Source organism: Zootermopsis nevadensis, unplaced genomic scaffold (genome assembly GCF_977971745.1).
Source record: "Zootermopsis nevadensis isolate Lab colony 2312 unplaced genomic scaffold, Znev_1.0 Znev_ptg000014l, whole genome shotgun sequence".
NCBI lineage: Eukaryota > Metazoa > Arthropoda > Insecta > Blattodea > Termopsidae > Zootermopsis > Zootermopsis nevadensis.
The window spans coordinates 181,403-196,751 of record NW_028259146.1 but is presented as its reverse complement, the minus strand read 5'-3'; positions in this window follow the sequence as shown (position 1 = coordinate 196,751).

Sequence of the window (15,349 nt, the reverse complement as noted above, 5' to 3'; positions counted from 1 at the left end):
GCTTTCTGCAACATGGACCATTAAATTCTACACGGAATGTAACATCATCAGAGAATCTACGTCAATGTTGACAACCGTAAAGAATCAAATCGTGACTGTCGTCTGGAATTCTCCACGTAGTTCGTTCTAAAATCTGAGCTCCATGTTACATTTCCTTCCGAGTTAAAAACGTGAAAGTAAATTAATAATTCGCTGTGGCAATGAACAGACCTCTCCAGTCACCGTTAATTTACACGTTGGCGTATTAAGACCGTCACCTTTATGCTTCATTTTACATCATGGCACTTCAACACATTTTGACGATAACCGAACGCCTGTTTACCCCAGGCACTCCACGCACTCGTAGAACTCCGTATTCTACTAGCACACGAACACTCGCACACTGGCATGGCATGGACGCCTGAGCTACGCCACGCGACGGATTTCGATTTGACGCCCTCGATCACGTTCACATCGAACGCCGTTCATACCGTCCAGTTATATGTCTTCAGAACTGGGGTGGTTTGTTGATTAATCGCCTACATTTAGCTAAGTTCTGGTTGACTGATCGATTAGGTTAAATGACGCAGAAGTTTTTCGTGGAGAGCAATGCTAATGAATTTCTACAGAGTACTTCGCCAGTTGGCTATCAAAAGAACAAGACATCACGGCGAAAGGAAGAGACGAGGCATTCGGGCAAATCACGGGAACCACTGATGGCTCCTGAGGTCTCTATAGGGACTAAACATAACTGCAGGCCAGGAAGCTGTTCTGGATCAGACCAAGTACTATCACAAACAGAAAAGTTCTGATTAATCTCATTCCACCCGGCGGTGTGAGACCAACACTTCGCTTGGAACTTTAAACCAGCTGCTTTAAAAGGCGTGCCGACGTCACAGGAGAACGTGTTCCGTATTTTAAAATTCTCATGTCAAGTGAGGAGCTTGTGATCCACAAAAATTAACGTGTTTCAGCAGGTAACGTCCGTTGAAACGTTAAACGAGACGAAATAGCATCCACATACAGGGGTTTCAAAAGCAGGGTTCTCCGACAATGGCTGCCACGAGTGTTTAACCGCAGCACGTCGGTAATTCGTATCTTTCTGCTTACAATTTGATGTTGTTATCTCTTGGTTTATCCAGCGCCACAGTTTCTATAGAACAAGTTATGGGCCCTCTGGTGTCGTCGTCGGCACATGAATTCTGAAGGGTGTGTTCTTAGGAATAATTCACTTTCCGGGCGGAACCGAGGAAAATCGCGAAAACATCAGTCAAACTATCCCATTTTCCTTTACACCTCAACCTGGCGATAAGCACGAAGGTGGATATCAGTAGTGGTTTGTTCTTAAGTTACTTATTGTTTCGAGGGACTGGGGAAAAACACGAACTGCAGAGTTCTGGTAAATGGCCTGGGATCATCCACTCCATGGGTCACGATACAATCAGCTGGTGTACGTATGAGACGCGTGGCGATGTGGTTTCTGCCGCCCCGTAGTAAGAGATGAGGCGGCTTGCTACATCTTCAGGACGAAAGTCTCGTACTGCCACGTGACAGTAATGTCTGATACCACCCGCAACACTGCACTGCGTCGGGAGATATCTCGTCGCTTGGCAACTTCAGGTTCGAGAGTCTGCGATAGGCCTGTTGCTAGGGACATCGCTTGAAGCGATTTGGCAGTTTGCGTTCAGTAAATCCTGAGATTATTTACTTATCATCTTACATTACCAATTTCAGTTATTTTAAAGCCATGAAGACTTCTGCGAAATACATTCCAGAGGCGAGAACCTTTCTCTCTGGTTGGTTTCCGGCTGTCCTGCCCCGGGTTCCTCTTAACTTTCTACGGCACAATGTACGGCAGTGCCTTGAAACAGGCCACGACCTCGTCCGTCTGTCACTCATGACCACATTCTGGGCTCTCACTGGAGGCAGTGATTCAGATGCACTTACTATTAGCAGAAAATATGGACTGCCATGAAGTTCCTCGTAGTCTGAACGCGGACCACTATTATGATTACCATTTTCACTGAACATCTAGGCCAGGTCCGTAGACAGAATCGACTCCGATTAAGACCCGTCGTGAAATCGTTGAATGTAAAGTAGGTGTCAGCGTGGTATTTCAATGGGACCACATGACTGTCCTCAAGAGTGACTGGAGGGCTGTGGAATAATGCGCACGCCCTGTCAGCACGTTCACTGGTTTTTATTGTCCTGGTACAGTAACGTCAGCCTGTCTCGTAATTAGCTGCTCGACGAGAAATGTTCTGTATCGCGGAGGCGCACACACAAGCTTGCTTGTTAGTTTGTTACTTTGGGGTCAGTCCCCATGCATCTCGCTTTGAGAACCTTAGAACCTATGAATCAGGAAGACTTCCTTCTGAATTAATATGCCGGTTTGAATTAATCTACAGCGAAAAATTAGGCTTTCCGTCTTGGTTAATGCTGAAGTCCGCGTTGCTGATTCGGCTGTAGTCTTAATGCAGTTTGAATATATTATATGCGCACGCACGTACATATCTGAAGGACATTTAACGATTCCAGTTTGAATAACAATTACAAAGTTCAAATAACAGACGACCCGCCAACACGGATGTTGTAAATGCAAGAACATATTACAGCTTCGCGCTAGTAACATTTATTATAAACGTAAATAAACATGCATATCGTTCCAAACACGAAATGTAAACGACTCTTATTGCAGAATGCATAGCATATGCAAATGAACAGACATTTAAACACACACATTCGTTTAACGTCTTCAGTATTTGATTGTCGTTAGTTCCAGTGCAACAAACAAGCCGTTTCGAGAAACTCTACGTTACATAAATATTCAGTTTAGCGTATGTACAGAGTAAGTCATGTTTTTGCTGGTGAAAATCCCAGTGGAGAAAGTTTTTCGATCAAGGTGTGGGCGATGAGTTGACGTGTCCTGACTTGTTGCCCATGCGATTAAGAGACCGCGGCTGTCTGCAGATAAAACTGTCGACGGCGCTCATTGCCGGACGATGGACATCCTGCGACGTCGGTTGTATTGCATGCGACTGTCTTGATGGACTGTTTCCTGGACGCTAGATAAATTCAAGTATCTTGGACACAACGATCGCGGGATTTCTGTCCATTAGAGTCATCTGAGGACTTAGAGCAACGCACTGACAATGCATTTGAATCTATTCGTACTATACCTGATATTACGAAAGTGTAAAACATTAAGAAAACGTCGGTAAACTTCTACCAGACTACACAGCGCAACAACCCAGAAGACAGAAATCTTCATACTCATCGCCCTGATGACGGAGGCAGTATGACCTCTGAAACGTTGGTTAACATCGACAAGACTACACGGCGCAACAACCCAGAAGACAGAAATCTTCATACTCATCGCCCTGATGACGGAGGCAGTATGACCTCTGAAACGTTGGTTAACATCGACCAGACTACACGGCGCAACAACCCAGAAGACAGAAATCTTCATATTTTTAATCACCCTGATGACGGAGGCAGTATGACCTCTGAAACGTTGGTTAACATCGACCAGACTACTCAGCGCAACAACCCAGAAGACAGAAATCTTCATACTCATCGCCCTGATGATGGAGGCAGTATGACCTCTGAAACGTTGGTTAACATCGACCAGACTACACAGCGCAATAACCCAGAAGACAGAAATCTTCATACTCATCGCCCTGATGACGGAGGCAGTATGACCTCTGAAACGTTGGTTAACATCGACCAGACTACACAGCGCAACAACCAGAAGACAGAAATTTTCATACTCATCGCCCTGATGATGGAGGCAGTATGACCTCTGAAACGCTGGTTAACATCGACCAGACTACACAGCGCAACAACCCAGAAGACAGAAATCTTCATACTCATCGCCCTGATGATGGAGGCAGTATGACCTCTGAAACGTTGTTCAACATCGACCAGACTACACAGCGCAACAACCCAGAAGACAGAAATCTTCATACTCATCGCCCTGATGACGGAGGCAGTATGACCTCAGAAACGTTGGTTAACATCGACCAGACTATATGGCGAAACAACCCAGAAGACAGAAATCTTCATATTTTTAATCACCCTGATGACGGAGGCAGTATGACCTCTGAAACGTTGGTTAACATCGACCAGACTACTCAGCGCAACAATCCATAAGACAGAAATCTTCATACTCATCGCCCTGATGACGGAGGCAGTATGACCTCTGAAACGTTGGTTAACATCGACCAGACTACACAGCTCAACAACCCAGAAGACAGAAATCTTCATACTTATCGCCCTGATGATGGAGGCAGTATGACCTATGAAACGTTGGTTAACATCGACCAGACTACAGAGCGCAACAACCCAGAAGACGGAAATCTTCATACTCATCGCCCTGATGATGGAGGCAGTATGACCTCTGAAATGCTGGTTAACATCGACCAGACTACAGAGCGCAACAACCCAGAAGACAGAAATCTTCATAATCATCGCCCTGATGACGGAGGCAGTATGACCTCTGAAACGTTGGTTAACATCGACCAGACTACTCAGCGCAACAACCCAGAAGACAGAAATCTTCATACTCATCGCCCTGATGACGGAGGCAGTATGACCTCTGAAACGTTGGTTAACATCGACCAGACTACACAGCGCAACAACCCAGAAGACAGAAATATTCATACTCATCGCCCTGATGATGGAGGCAGTATGACCTATGAAACGTTGGTTAACATCGACCAGACTACAGAGCGCAACAACCCAGAAGACGGAAATCTTCATACTCATCGCCCTGATGATGGAGGCAGTATGACCTCTGAAACGTTGGTTAACATCGACCAGACTACATGGCGCAACAACCCAGAAGACAGAAATCTTCATACTCATCGCCCTGATGATGGAGGCAGTATGACCTCTGAAACGTTTTTCAACATCGACCAGACTACACAGCGCAACAACCCAGAAGACAGAAATCTTCATACTCATCGCCCTGATGACGGAGGCAGTATGACCTCTGAAACGTTGGTTAACATCGACCAGACTACATGGCGCAACAACCCAGAAGACAGAAATCTTCATATTTTTAATCACCCTGATGACGGAGGCAGTATGACCTCTGAAACGTTGGTTAACATCGACCAGACTACTCAGCGCAACAACCCAGAAGACAGAAATCTTCATACTCATCGCCCTGATGACGGAGGCAGTATGACCTCTGAAACGTTGGTTAACATCGACCAGACTACACAGCGCAACAACCCAGAAGACAGAAATCTTCATACTCATCGCCCTGATGACGGAGGCAGTATGACCTCTGAAACGTTGGTTAACATCGACCAGACTACACAGCGCAACAACCCAGAAGACAGAAATTTTCATACTCATCGCCCTGATGATGGAGGCAGTATGACCTCTGAAACGTTGGTTAACATCGACCAGACTACACAGCGCAACAACCCAGAAGACAGAAATCTTCATACTCATCGCCCTGATGATGGAGGCAGTATGACCTCTGAAACGTTGTTCAACATCGACCAGACTACACGGCGCAACAACCCAGAAGACAGAAATCTTCATACTCATCGCCCTGATGACGGAGGCAGTATGACCTCTGAAACGTTGGTTAACATCGACCAGACTACACAGCGCAACAACCCAGAAGACAGAAATCTTCATACTCATCGCCCTGATGACGAAGGCAGTATGACCTCTGAAACGTTGGTTAACATCGACCAGACTACTCAGCGCAACAAACCAGAAGACAGAAATCTTCATACTCATCGCCCTGATGACGGAGGCAGTATGACCTCTGAAACGTTGGTTAACATCGACCAGACTACTCAGCGCAACAAACCAGAAGACAGAAATCTTCATACTCATCGCCCTGATGACGGAGGCAGTATGACCTCTGAAACGTTGGTTAACATCGACCAGACTACACAGCGCAACAACCCAGAAGACAGAAATTTTCATACTCATCGCCCTGATGATGGAGGCAGTATGACCTCTGAAACGTTGGTTAACATCGACCAGACTACACAGCGCAACAACCCAGAAGACAGAAATCTTCATACTCATCGCCCTGATGATGGAGGCAGTATGACCTCTGAAACGTTGGTTAACATCGACGAGACTACACAGCGCAACAACCCAGAAGACAGAAATTTTCATACTCATCGCCCTGATGATGGAGGCAGTATGACCTCTGAAACGTTGGTTAACATCGACCAGACTACACAGCGCAACAACCCAGAAGACAGAAATCTTCATACTCATCGCCCTGATGACGGAGGCAGTATGACCTCTGAAACGTTGGTTAACATCGACCAGACTACACAGCACAACAACCCAGAAGACAGAAATCTTCATACTCATCGCCCTGATGACGAAGGCAGTATGACCTCTGAAACGTTGGTTAACATCGACCAGACTACTCAGCGCAACAACCCAGAAGACAGAAATCTTCATACTCATCGCCCTGATGATGGAGGCAGTATGACCTCTGAAACATTGGTTAACATCGACCAGACTACACAGCGCAATAACCCAGAAGACAGAAATCTTCATTCTCATCGCCCTGATGATGGAGGCAGTATGACCTCTGAAACGTTGGTTAACATCGACCAGACTACACAGCGCAATAACCCAGAAGACAGAAATCTTCATAGTCATCGCCCTGATGATGGAGGCAGTATGACTTCTGAAACGTTGGTTAACATCAACCAGACTACAGAGCGCAACAACCCAGAAGACAGAAATCTTCATACTCATCGCCCTGATGATGGAGGCAGTATGACCTCTGAAACGTTGGTTAACATCGACCAGACTACACAGCGCAATAACCCAGAAGACAGAAATCTTCATACTCATCGCCCTGATGATGGAGGCAGTATGACCTCTGAAACGTTGGTTAACATCGACCAGACTACACAGCGCAACAACCCAGAAGACAGAAATCTTCATACTCATCGCCCTGATGATGGAGGCAGTATGACCTCTGAAACGTTGTTCAACATCGACCAGACTACACGGCGCAACAACGCAGAAGATAGAAATCTTCAATCACACCACCGTGAGTACCTGAAATCCTACGTGAATGGTGGACACGTGCGGTCTGTATAATCCAAGAAATTCGCAACACTTATCAATTATAGAGGATTGGAAATCAAAGTTTTTACTTGTCTGTGCTCATACAACATACCCGAAATACTGAATCGCCCTGTGTAGGCTGTGTGTTCCTTAACGCGGCGTCCTCCAGTTGCCAGCCTGTCTACCCCCTAGTCGTCCTCCCCCGTGGTGGCATCAATTCAGCCCTTGTCTGTGACATCTGCTGTCTGCCTTTGTTTAGACTTATACAACCAACCAACCAACCAAAAAAGCTAACTGAGGGCAGAGGCCTGCGCAAGCGCAAGCATCGTCCCTACCTAGGTGAAACCATTCCTGCGCACAAGACGCATTGCTGGAAATGGTAAACGGTCGTAATATAAGAACGGAAATTTTGCTAACGCTAACGGGGTTTCGTCGTGGCGGGAGCCTCAACCATTCAAACTGGGATCTGTTGCTGCTGATGGGAGGTTATCCCGTCAGGCAAGTTGTCGAAGGAATTTGGTTGGTTGGGTCTCTGGGGTATGAACCCAGAGAGGGAGGGGCCGTTTCGGCTGAAGGCCTCTGCGGCATGGGGGGAAGATCACTTCAGCTGATGGCCTCCATGATCGGGGGGAAGGGTGGCGGGCCGTGCCCCTATTATGTTACCCTGGCATTCGCCTTACAACTGAGGAAAGCACGGAAAACCTCAGTCAGGGTAGCCGAGTAGTCTAACCACTCGTTGTGCTGACTTGGCCGTCTTTTGGGGACGGCCTCGGCTGGCCTGCTGAACATCAGTCGCCCTCGGTTGCCCTTGGGCGACCTCTGGCAGCCCTCATTCGGCACGAGTGCCTCCCGAGTTGCCGAACTAAGGGGTTCCCCACACCAGCTAGCCTCGAGTCAAACCTCTCAGTTAGTGCTCTGATGTGGTCGGCAAACAAAGGGACCCCCAGATCCTCATGTATTTGCCTGTTACTAACGTACCAGGGCGCGTTAGTAACAATGCGAAGACACTTGGATTGCAGAACTTGCAGCTTCCGGACGTGGCTGCGGGCAGCTGACCTCCAGATCGGGCATGCGTAATCCATTATGGGACGGATGAGCTGCTTATAGAGTAGCACGCCGTTCCTGATGGACAGGCCACTTCTCCTATTGATAAGCGGGCCTAGCACACCTAATCGTTGCGCTGCCTTCTTTCCCACTTGGTTGACGTGCGCCGACCAAGTAAGCCCGGCGTCAAGGGTGACCCTCAGATACTGCGCTGTTTTGACCCATTGGATCGGCTGTCCGAGGAACTGCACTGCTCGGGGCTGTTGGATGTGTCTTCTCGCGGAAATGAAGAGAACCGCGGTGCTCTTCGAGACGTTGATAGCAATCCTCCAGGCCCTGAGCCAGAGCTCAAGTCTACTGAGGTAGGTCTCCAGATACCTGACGAGAAGCGTTGGGCTACGGGACGTGACTACTAGAGCCGTGTCGTCCGCGTATTGTGCTAACTCGACGTGGCGGGACGGTGTGGGTATGTCGTTGACATACAGACTGAAGAGCACAGGGGAGAGAATTCCGCCCTGCACAACTCCAGCCCGCATGGTACGACGTGTGGACGTGGCCGACTGGAAGGATGTCTGGAATGTCCGGTCAGCGAGGTAGGAAGAGATGGTTTTTACCAAGTACGACGGGAAGTTGAGGACGGTCAGTTTGTATAGGAGGCCTTGGACCCAGACTGTGTCGAAGGCTTTGGCCACGTCCAGGAAAACCGCGCCGGTTAGCCGCTTCTCATCAAGGTTTCTGTTGACCCTTTCGACGAGTCGAGCCAGCTGTAACGATGTGCTGTGTCTGGGTCGAAACCCAAACTGCTCGTCGCGCAGCAGCCCGCGTTCACTGACCTCGTGTAGGACCCTCGTTAGTAGGATTTTCTCGCAGAGTTTGCCGACCGTGTCGAGAAGACTGATGGGTCTATAGGAAGAAGGTAGCGTGGGGTCCTTCCCCGGCTTCAGTATGGACACCACGCGAGCGTGTTTCCATGCCGAGGGGAAGTGTTGCCTGCGAAGGACCGCGTTGAACACTTTCGTGAGAAAGGTTACCGCGCGTCGTGAGAGATGTTTCAGGACCCTGTTCGGTATACCGTTGGGGCCCGGAGCCTTGCCAAGCTTGAGTCCCTTGATGGCCTGGGCGACCTCCGAGGGACTGGTTAATTTTGGTTCATTTGCAGGGGCATATTCGTATGCTCGCATCGCCTCGTTAACCATGTCAATTGCAGCCAGATCCGACGGGTTGTCTACCGGCTGGAACTGGACCTCAAGGCTGTCGGCCAGGGCTTCTGCCTTCTCAGGGTTCGAGAGAGCCAGTCCTCCTGGCACTAAGAAGGGGGGCGACGGAGTGGGGACTCGCATCACACGCTTGGTCATCTTCCAAAGCGACTGGTCCTCGCAGTCCAAGGATTCGAGCGTGTCGCTCCACTGTTCGTTCCGCCACTCGTTGAGACGATAGGTCACCGACCTCTGGAGTCGATTGACCTGGGTCTTAAGAGCGGGGTCTCTTGTGACCTGCCATCGCCTCCTCAGCCGGTTCTTCAGGCGTATTTCATCTCGAATACTAGCGGGCAGAAGCGGTCGCCTGTCAATGCGGGGTCGAAGCTTGGGAGCGGACGCTGCTGTGGCTTCCAGGATAGCACTGGTCAGCTCCTCGACGCACTTGTCGATTTCCTCCTCGTCGTTTACCACGGGGTTCCCCGGGAGTCTGCTTTCGAGGCAAGCCTGGAATGCATCCCAGTCCATTCTCGCGAAGTCCGGGCGATCAGGCAGGTTTTGAAAGGACGATCGGCACGTGGTGTCGACGAGGACGGGCAGGTGATCTGAGCTGAGTGCGGGGCAGACAGTCAGGTGCACCGGTAGGACGAAGTCCTTGATGAGGACAATATCAAGGACGTCAGGTGTGGCGTTGTGTGTGTAGGGAGCCGTGGTTGGAGAATCCGGCCCGTAGATGAAGCAGGAATTTCTGTTGGCGTAATCACGCAGGAGCGAGCCCCTAGCAGAGATAAGGCTAGAATTCCAGTCCGTGTGTTTCGCGTTGAGGTCACCAGCCAAGAGGACCGGGAAACCCCCGCTCAAGCACTCGGTCAGGTCCGACTCTATCCATGGCCGGGTGGGTGCGAGGTATGCCGCCACTAGCTTGACTTTCCTGGTTGCCAGTACCAGGTGAATGGCGGTTGCTTCTAGTTGTTGTAGACCCGATACCGGCACAGGGTAATGATCAATGCCCCTGCGGACAAGGATCGCTGTGCCACCCCCTAGCGTCGGGCGGTCCGTACGGTGGCAAACGTAGTTCGCGAACCTCAAGGCCCGACCCGACGTGAGGTGCGTCTCGTTCAGGAGGCAAACATCGACTCCGTAGTCACCGAGGAACTGCTCCAGCTCCAGCTTCCTGTCGCGGACACCGTCAGCGTTCCAGTAAGCCAGCCGCAAGGCCTTGCTACCGTGTCCTCTAGGCCGTGCAGTCATTGTCGGCCATGAAGAGGAGAACGGTTTTGAGGAGGGCTCGCGGACGAGACCCCCCGGGGGGAGTGAATGGATCGCGGCGAGGAGACGGCGTGTCAACTCAATGCAGACCCGTGGCGAGAGGGTTTCCAGGACATCTGAGATGTCCTGGAGCGGTGACTGACCCTTGGGTGGGGTGGGGTCAGTCTTCTTGGGAGCAGGTGCAGTGGGATTTGCCACCGGCGCCACAGGACGAGCGGGCTTGGCACGGCCGCCCTTGGGGATAGTCTGCCGCTCAGTCTGTGCAATGGCTCCAGTTGGCGTTGGGGCGGGGTTCTTCATAGCCGCAGCCTTGACGACGCGGCCACCACGGACCACGTGGTTCCACCCAGGGCCCAAGTTCTCCTGCTCGAGGGAAGGCTTAGCTAGCGCCGATTTGGGCGCTGGCAGGCGCGTGGAGACGTCGACCTTTCGTTAAGTTTAATTGTTAAAGCAGGAGGTAAATATACTTAAAACTGATCTTCAAAGGGTTAATTAATGTTGTGACTCGCGCAGAACATAACTTTTATTGCTAAAGGCACACTTTCAGAATTCGCTAATCGGCGCGATTTCTCATTCAGACACCGAAGGTTTTCAGAGGACATTTCCGGGCGGAAGCCCCCCCCCCCTCCACACACACGCGCATTTCAGGATCTTGTTCGGGGGACATGGAACCCCGACACCATATCCTGGCCGACGTTAAGCAGAGACCACGAGTTAAGGGCACAGCCAATAAGAAATCGCGTTTCGAAACAGAAATCTTTCAATCTTATCGCCATATTCTTCAAAGCAAACTGAAGGTTTCAAAAAAGCCTGTACCGTCAACAGTTTCACTCGGAATCAGAAAATTTTCTTCGGCACAGAACAAAGGACGTTGCATCTGTCACATGTCCTGATTTGTGGTCTCCACAGCTGCAAGGCCAAATACTTCCTTAACACACCATGCTCTCACCGCAAAGTGACTTGAGTGGACAACGCAAAAAGACCTCCGTCGCCACGAAACTCGGTCTGCTACATTTATTCGAGCGACTAAAACAGCCGGTGGCAAGGAAACATTTTTACCGATCAAGCGTACAGTATGCCTACCTGTTGGACCATTCTAAATTTATATATCACCGCTGGTCATTTCAAATCAAAATACACCTGTAAACGTGAGCATTACATTTCTCACTGACTGTGCATCCCTACTTACAGACCCGAAATCAAATTATGGCGTATGCATAATACAAGGCGCTACAATTAATCACGGATTAATGAGCGAAAAATACTGTTACTTGGATTTCAAACTGTTCACGTACTTCTGAAGTAGCCTGTATACGAAACCGATTCGTTCCTACATTTTATATCCAATCCTGGCATTTTAACGGCTACTACGTACGAAACTATATAAATATATTTTGAAGTCTGTGTGAGTAACGCAGCTTACGCACTGCACGTTTTTACCCACCTCGTATTCATAAGCATCCAATACAGAAGACACCGTTCATTCTTTGCTCAAAACCCGTCTGATATACGTGATCGTAACAAAGAAATTGATCACAGTCCCTGAATATTTACTAAAACGAACACACCCGAGTGTTCGTTGAATGAAGATTTGGGTTTTGGTGTTCTGGGTTGTGACGCGGTATAGACTCGCAGGTATATACCAACGTTTCGGAGAAACATATCGTCTCCATTTTCAGAGCTGAAGCTGGACACAGTGTTTCACCGAAACGCCTGTGTCTACCTAAAAGTCCACATGACGTCACAACCAGAAAAAAAAACATGGTCATATTAAATGCCGTGAGAATCTCATCTCTTTTATTCCTAATATGAGCTTCGGAGACGTTGTAATAAGAGGGATCGAGGAAGTTAATAAGGAAGAAAGGAGGAAGGATAATGTAGGAAAGGGGCGAAGGAACGTAATAAAGAGAGTGAGGATTAATAGAACCTGGAGTTCCGGAAGTTAGCCACTTCATCAAACTCATGACCACAGTGTTATCGCAACGTCGGCATGATCAGGACCACTACAACAAAATATTAACAAGAAACCTACAGCGTCGTGACCGAGGACTCAGAATACGTTCATTCTGAAAATGACGGCATTATTATCAACGACTTAAAGTTATTTCGTATTTGTTTCCCTAAACGTGGTTTTAGTGTCTGCTCGCAAGAGGCGGCAAACGGCGCGATGCTTGAAGGAGGATCTCGGGGCCTGAATCCCCCTTAAACTGCCCATTCCGTAAAGACACGATGGACTTTTATTATTTCGCTGAACTAAAACCTGATGTGAACTAACGTATTTACCCAAATGATATTTTAACATCTGTTTGTTCGTATGGAACTTAAACAAGCGTTAAATAAAGTCCCTCGTACTCTTTTATTGTCTTTAAATTAAATGGTTTCAAAGTTTCTTATCAACGATGTTATCTTCCCTCATTCGCATCTAAGGAAAGTTCCCTTCTGCCTTTCCCGTGTACCACAAGGCTGCGTCCGTAAACATCTTTTGTTAAATACTTTATTAACGACTTCTGTGTTAAAATGCAACATTTTAAATTTACCGGCAGGGTGCAATAAACTTCCCTCATTTATATCATAGCACCCAGCAAATTTATAAGAAAGGGTGACCGTCCTGATCACCACAAAGGCCTGGACAGTTAATAATGCACCAGCAGACAACAAATCCTTTTAATTAAATTTACTTACAGCGGATGAATCGGTGAATCCGTGGCTAATAGAACACCCCGTAACAGAGCGCCGACAGGTAATCTGAACAAGCCCCCACCTCACGAAACCAAATAAACCCTGCGTTAACGGGCTGTTTACAAAGTCTATTTTAACCCCGAACAATTTCAACTTTATTGGTTAGCTCAATGGACAACAGCGCTGACGGATCTGATTAAAAATCGCATGTTCCGATAAAGACGTGCCTCGGCATCGGTCCAAAACAAAACTGTGGGTAAAATCTACCCTGAGGTTTGTCGCCTGTGCGTCCTTCGCCGCAGGGTTATTTTTTTTTTCGGAATAAATTTCAACAAATCGTGAAGCTAAACATACGACACGCGGAGTTCACACCTCAAAGAACACAGCCCGTCTCAATTACAGACAAAAAATGGTTCATGCTGTTTGGGGAAGTAATCGCTGTTTACTCTAAGAGCCATACGACGCCCACATGTACAGTGTGTCCAATAAGCAGCTTTACTGAATGTTAGAACAGGCGACACGAACGATGTCGACGTCTGATACAGACCAAAATTGTTACAGCAAACAACCGCAATAGAAATTTATGAACTTCAACGTTAATAAAGGCTAACGACAACTTATTTTAGACCACAGAGCCATCAAATACTACGTTGTGGCCCGGTCCCGTGTTCAAACCTAGGCCAGGAGACGGGACATCTCGATTGAGAATTGTCGTGGTCCTCCTCAGGCCTAACTGATGACAGGATGCTGGGACAGTACCTTTCCTCGGGCCATGGTAGCTTCCTCCTGCAACACTTCCACTTTATTATCAGCAATATCTTATTATCCGGCACTAGTCTGACTTAGTGATAGCGTCTAAAATTTAAAATTCTTCGTTATCAGGACTTTTTCCATCGTCTGTTCTTTTAAAATCACGACGTTTCGGAGGATGATTCTGATACCGAACAATTTTAAATTAAAACTACCGTCTTCAAAACTCTTTAGAATTTAATTAGTGATAGCGTCGTTAAATAGACTAGAAATAAATTCTAAATAAGAGGGGGGGTGGCAGTAACTTTTACTATAAAACAACCTAGAAATATTTTTAAGAATGTTCAAAAGACGAGGATGTGATTCAAAACGAGTGTTTAAAGTATCACTGAGCTGAGCTGTTAAACCAAATTACTGAAATTAGAAAATGTAAAAAAAAAATTGGCTGAATGTGAAGTTTTCCTTCTCCATACTAAGATCTGCCGATTGAACACAACCACAAAGGCTGCACATGCGACAAAGAGTTCAAAAAGTAACAGCCGGAGAAATGATCTAGTGAAGCACAAATCCGTATTCAAGAAGCTTCCTCGCAAGTGAAATGAGTGTCCTTTGTGCCGCTCTCGAAACAAGCGCACACAAGCCGTGAACTGAAGAACTGTCTGTGTGCGACACTGAGAGGACCGAGGGCGACTGGCGTCACCTCTTCCTGGTACGCGTGGCTGCAGACAGCGGGTGAAGGCGTTCGCGGTCTGTACCACAGCAAATGTCGGTCCTCTGAGCTGCGACGCCGTATAGACTCGGAGATAGTTACCAACGTTTTGGAGGAACTGTCTCCAACTTAATTCCTGAAGACAGAGGCAGTAGAGTGATCTACGAGATCCCTGGTTTCTACTGTGCCCCTCACCAGCCAATCGTAATTTTCACAGCTTAAGCGTAATTGCATCTGGCGAGAGTTAAAGGAAAGTCGGGTCCAGTGCACTGCCTCTCGCAGTCTGGGGGTCAGTCACCGTGCCGTAAGACGGAAACGACTGCACAGAATAAGACCGGTTCTTTGAATGACATCTACACAAAGGGCTGTGAATTAACAAGAACACGTGTTCTACCCTAATTACGATGCACTCCACAGCTTCGGACAATTTTACCGAAAAGTTTATAAATTCTTCAGCCATAGTATCGAATCAGCACTCCACCTGCAGATGGAGATCCCGCGTTCAAATCTCAGCGCAGACTGGCCACGCACATTTTTCGTGAAGAGCCAGCCGGACAACATGAAAAAGTGGCTCTAAAATGAAGATGACCGCTGGGTTGTTGCGTCGAGTAATTCGGCAGACGTTTACCGACGCTCCTTATGTTCTCGCCCTCAG